Genomic DNA, 6,198 nt, shown 5'->3' on the forward strand with positions numbered 1-6,198 from the left:
ATTGTTATATAATAAATAATAATATATATATATATATTTTTCAATTTTCTTTGCGGGACCCAGTCCCTTGTTTAGGAGGAGATCTGAAGCAAGTAGGTTTCAAAATCTGTACTTGTGGGATTCCCTCCAAATAAACCATCCCCGATACCTAAATGCATCACCCCCTGCCTTGACTTAGAAAAGTACCTACCTCGGCCATGCGATGTTTCTGAAAACGTTCCCCGGGTCTCAGCTTTTCTTCGATTTCGTCCGCCTCCCTCATCATCATGGCATTCCACTCTGCCTTGTACTTACCCGTGGAGTCGAGAGACGGTCGGACTCCATCTGACGGCGTATCTTATGCAACCCTCCCGTCTGTCCAGCCGTCTGTCGCTAAAACGTGGCCTATAGCTTCCCAACCGGAAAGCTCGCTTTGAAAAACTTACAAAGCTCTGGTTTACATGCGGGCAGAACTGTGATAAGCAGGGTGCAAGCTCTGTGCTGACAAGAGTTGAGGGGGGAACCAAAGCCAAAGTCAATATTCTTCTTGATAAAAAAACAAAGCCAGCCCCGAGCTTGCAAACCTCCATCGCCTACGACCCAAACGGGATGACAAGGCAACGTCTACGATTCCTAATGAAAACGCAAGACACGCACGCGGACGCTTTCTCTCCAAAGAACTCACGCCAACGCCACACGCTGGCACGGAACTCTCTGTGTATTGAAAGCAGAAAACAGTATTAAAAAAAAAATAAATAAAAGTGTGTAAGTAAAACGGGGTTGTAGGGTTCTTCAGATGTAATATTTTACTGGTACTATTTATTTATAAATAGGAATTCTAATTAAGTAATAACATGAAATGGAATCCAGCGTGGGAGCTGGCTGAGAGCTTTTAATTTTATTGATACTAGAAACCAAGTTTTTTTTTTTTTTTTTCCTTTATTGAATGTGCTTTGCTTTTTTTTTTTTTTTTATTAAAAAAAAAAACAAAAAACAAAAAAAAAAACCTTTTTTAACTGACCCTAATAAAGAGAACAGGGTAATGTGTGAGGCTGGATACGTCCAAGTACATGAGAGAGAGTGTGAGTATGTTCGTACGTGAATGTCTTCCTGCGGTTATGTCTTTGTATGTTGCTAAGGGGGGGGAGGGTGAGAATTAAGTACTCATTCCTTATATTTGTGTGCCAATTAATGCCTAATAAATACCATGTGCTTAAAAAAGGACAAGGGGCTTGAACACCAATTATTTTTTCCTGCTCTTTGTACCGAATGACTGGAGGGGACATGAGGTGGAGGACAGGAAAAGGATAGTCTTCCGTGGGAATGTTCCAGCCCATCTCTGTCCCCCACTGACCTCAGAATGCCTTGTCTTGAGCTGAATGGAGCTGACTCTATTTACCCGGGGAGTTGATGTGTCTCACATGACATTATTTGTTTTCATGGAATTGGTGTTGGGATTGGAAGAGAACAATCTTTAGGAATCCCACCGGGTCCGAAAATGGTATTGGTCATATCCTATTAATATAGTGCTTAGATTATAGAAGAGTCTCTTGAATTGATTGTTGGAATCAAGTGTTTTGGTTTGCAAGGGGAGGTCCCAATGCAGCTGACTTTAGAGACTATCAAGGGACCAGATATTTATTGTAAACATCACACATTTCAGGATGGGTGAGCTTGTTTTAATACATGTGGGACAGCAAATTATTATGTAAGTTGGTGCTTCACATTGTGTGTGTGTGTATTTTTAAAGAATTATTTTATTTAATTTTATTTATTCATTCATTTACCTTAATTTGACCAGAGAGATAGAGAGAGGGAAAGTGAGAAAGCAAGCCACCAGGTCCGGAACTTGAACCGTGCTCGGCCATGTTGGAGTGTCCAGCGCCTTAACCACCACACCACCTGCTGGTCCCTCACACTTTGTGTTTTTATGGTTTTGAGGCCCACGTTCCTCAGTGATCAGGGATCATCACGTATGTCATGTCTCCTTGAAACAGAACAGTTGGCGTGTTGATCACAAGTTATTCATTTAATCAGGTCCCCCTAGACCTTTCTAGGCAAAGAACTCCCAAGAAATGAGAATTGCTGATAAAGACATGGCAATTCAGCTTTTTCCAAATTCAATGGAGACTCAAGGTCGATGGTCTTCCTGTCCCCAAAGGACTGAATTGGAGGTTTCACAGATTAAGTTATGTCTGTACTCTAAATAGGTATTTATTTTGATGGGTTTGATTGAAAAAAAAAATGGTCTTTGAAGAAATTACCTTCCGGGGATGAACCTGTGGCCTAGTGGTTAAAGAACGCCAGATCCCACATAGTGGACCATGGTTTAATTCCTGACCCCCAGAGGCTTGGAAAACATGCCGGGCACGTGTGTGTGTGCATAGCCCAGATCCCAACAGGGTGGAGAAAAGAGAGACTCCTCATGTGGGTGTTCTCTCCTTTTTCTCTCACTCTGGCCAGCACATGTGCCCTCTGGCAATTAAAAAAAAAAAAAGAAATTACATGGGAACCAGCAGTTAGCGTAATGGCTATGTCGCTGGACTCCCATGTAGTCGATCACGGTTCGCATCCCGGACCCGGTGACTTAAAACTCATGCCTGGCGTGTGTGCATGCGTGCCCAAGATCCCGAGAGGAGAATGGAGGAGAAGGGATTGCGGTGTGATCATCCCTCCTGGGGGGTGATTTCTTGCTTTCTGTCTCTATGTCTCTCTCTGTCTGTCTGGTGCACACATGTGCCCTATAGCGAAAACCTCTGCAAAAAAAAAAAAAAAAAAAAAGAAATTACATTGTAAAATGAATTTACCAGCTACACAAGATAGTCTTATTCTTTCAGAAGAATAACATCCAAGTTGATACTCCTCCCCCACCAATTTCAGCATTCAGACACTTGCCACGGTTGGCAAAATCACTAAAAGCATGTTTATAGCCCGTTCATGAATCAGAAAAAGGACACTTTTTATTCTGTGACAGATATAGATTAATGTCTTTGGGTTTTAAACAATGGTTATGACAGATCTTTTGACTGAGTAAACTTAATTTTTTAAAGAAAGGATTATTTAATTGTATTTATTATTATTATGTTTTAATTTGACCAGAGAGAGACAGAAAGCAAGCTGCCAGGTCCAGGACTTGAACTGTGGTCAGTCATGTGGGAGACCAGTGCCTTAACCACCATGCCACCTGCCAACCCCAAGTCAGGAAGTTTAAAGATGTAATATCCAAGAGTTCATTTATTTTTTGAAAATGTATTATGTATTAACATTATTGCTATTTTTTAAAAGTTTGCTCTAGGCACATGGGCTCACCAGAGAGAGACAGAGAGAAGGAGAGGAAAAGTGAGAAAGTAAGCCACCAGATCTGGGACTTGAACCACAGTCAGCCATGTGGATTCCAGCACCTTAACCACCACGCCACTCACTGGCCCTGAGTTCATATTGTTTTATCGTCCGTGGCTGTCAAGAGGCACCACACAAATTATTTTCTTGTAATGTATTTAGTGAATGCTTGCTCTAGACTGCCCATGGAGTCAGTGCTGGGGACAGAGCAGTTAACAAGGTGACAGGGGCTGTGTTCTTATACTTGTGGCTTAGTGACAGACACAGCCCCTGGGCCATCGCCTGCATCATCAATGGATTGCAGAGATGGGAGGAACCGTGAGGCAGAGGGCACAGAACCGTGAAGCCATACATAAGACTAGTAAGCTCCGAACCTGGTCTCGGGGAAGTGACTTTTGATCTGAGTCCTGATGGTGAGTAGACATTAGCCAGACAAAAAGTGGGAAGGAACAGCATTTCCAGCAGAGGGAACAGCTTGTGCAAATGTCCTGAGGCAGAAATTGTGATGACAATGAGATGTAGGTTCGTCAATGGATTGTAGTCACGTACTCCTCATTTATTCATTTCTTCAAGAACCATGTGTCTGGGACCAGCAGTTAGCGTAATGGCTATGTTGCTGAACTCCCATGTAGTCGACTGTGGTTTGAGTCCCGGACCTGGTGGTTTAAACTCATGCTGGGCACGTGTGCGTGCGTGCCCAAGATCCCAAGAGGAGAATGGAGGAGAAGGGATTGCGGTGTGGCCATCTCCCCCTGAGGGGTGATTTCTCGCTTTCTGTCTCTCTGTCTCTCTCTGTCTTTCTGGTGAGTGTACATGCCCTATAGCAAAAACCTCTCTAAAAAAAAAAAGGTGTCAAAGTTCTACCATGTGGCAGACTCCCTGACTTGTTGAGCACCTACCAATACTGTTAGGTTCTTTTCCAGTTCTCACAGCAAGGGTATGTGTAAACTGATTAAGAGTCTTTGTGCTTGGGGGAGATCTATTGCAGCTTGTAACATCCTGGTCCACTGCATGTGGACATCAAATTATCAAATTTATGGGACAAAATGGACAGAATTTTTTTTTTTGAGAGTTTTTTGCTATAGGGCACATGCGCTCGCTTTGAGAGACAGAGACAGAAAGTGAGAAATCACTCCCTCCCCCCAGGGGATGGCCATGCCATAATCCCTTCTCTTCTGCCCTCTGCTCAGGATTTTAGGCACGCACACACATGCACCCAGTGTGAGTTTCAAGTCACCAGGTCCAGGACTTGAACCTCAGTTGAGTATATTGGAGTCCAGTGCCTTAACCACTAGGCCACCTGCTGGCCCTGAAACAGCAAAATTTTCAGAGAAGCAGGTCATTAGTACTTTTTTTTTTTTTTTTTGAGGGGTGTTTGCTATAGGGCGCATAGGTTTGCCAGAAAGACAGAGAGACAGAAAGCGAGAAATCACCCCCCAGAGGGGATGGCCACGCCACAATCCCTTCTCCTCCATTCTCCTCTCGGGATCTTGGGCATGCATGCACACGTGCCTGGCATGAGTTTAAGCCACTGGGTCTGGGACTCAAACCATGGTTGACTACATGGGAGTCCAGCGACATAGCCATTACACCAACTGCTGGTCCCCAGATCGTTAGTATTCTTGAGCTCAGAAAGGTGGGGAATGCCCCCAGATTACACAGCTGATATGTGGCAGAGCTCAGCATGGAACCTCAGTGGGTCCAACCCTTTGCTTCTTTCTCTATTAGAGATTCTACCTGCTTCCAAGGACTGTTGGAATTGAAGTGAAGTGGTATCTGTGGAAATGTCCAGTAAAGTACCTAGTTAGTAGATGCTCAATATATGCTTAAAGAGGAAGACGTTGATGGATTACATGCAAGTAACAGATGACATTTACCTTCATTGCCTTAGCAGATATATACCGGAAACCTGACAATACCTATTGCTAATGACAACATAGAAAATCTCAGACCGCTGGTTGGGATGAAAAGGAAATCTCTGGGGAGGAGAGTTTGTTGAAAAATGTCAAACATCTTAAAAATGTGCAAATCATTTGAACCTGTAATTCTGTACTGAGGAATTGGTCCTAGGGAAATCACAGGAGATATATGTAAATATTTATTTTATGGGGAGTTCATTATTATTATTATTATTTAAACATCATACAGAGTTGGAAACAGCCTTAATAATAAGGGGTTAGTTAAATACATTAGGGTACGGTCCTATGATAGAATACATATGAACATTAAAAATCACATTTGTGGGACCAGTAAGTGGCATGGTGGTTAAGGTGCTGGACTCTCCTACATGGCCAACCACTGTTCAAGTCCTGGACCTGGTGGCTTACTTTCTCACTTTCTTTTTCTGTGTGTGTGTGTCTTTCTCTGGACAAATTAAAATGAATGAATGAATAAATACAATGAAATAAATATTTTAAAAAATCACATTTGTGGGGGCCAGCAAGTGGTGTGGTGGTTAAGGCACTGGATTCTCACACGGCTAATTATGGTTCAAGTTTCTGCAGCATAACAACCGCTCTGGGGGCATGCGTGTATGTGCTCAAAATTCTGAGAGGAGACTGGAGGAGGAAGGATTGTGGCATGGCCATCCCCCTGGGGGGTGATTTTTTACTTTTCCTCTCTCTCTCTCTCTCTCCCCCCTCCCCCTGGCAAGCACACATACCCTATGGAAAAAACTTAAAACAACAACAAAACCACATTTGTGAAAAAAAAAAATTTTTTTTAAGAGAGATTTTTGCTATAGGGTACACACACTTGCCAGAGAGACAGAGAGCTAGAATTTTTTTTTTTTTTGAGAGGTTTTTGCTATAGGGCGTGTGCACTCGCCAGACAGACAGCGAGAGACAGAGAGACAGAAAGCGAGAAATCACCCCGCAGGGG

This window comes from Tupaia chinensis, unplaced genomic scaffold (assembly GCF_000334495.1).
Source record: "Tupaia chinensis unplaced genomic scaffold, TupChi_1.0 Scaffold000323_1, whole genome shotgun sequence".
In the NCBI taxonomy this organism is placed as follows: Eukaryota; Metazoa; Chordata; class Mammalia; order Scandentia; family Tupaiidae; genus Tupaia; species Tupaia belangeri.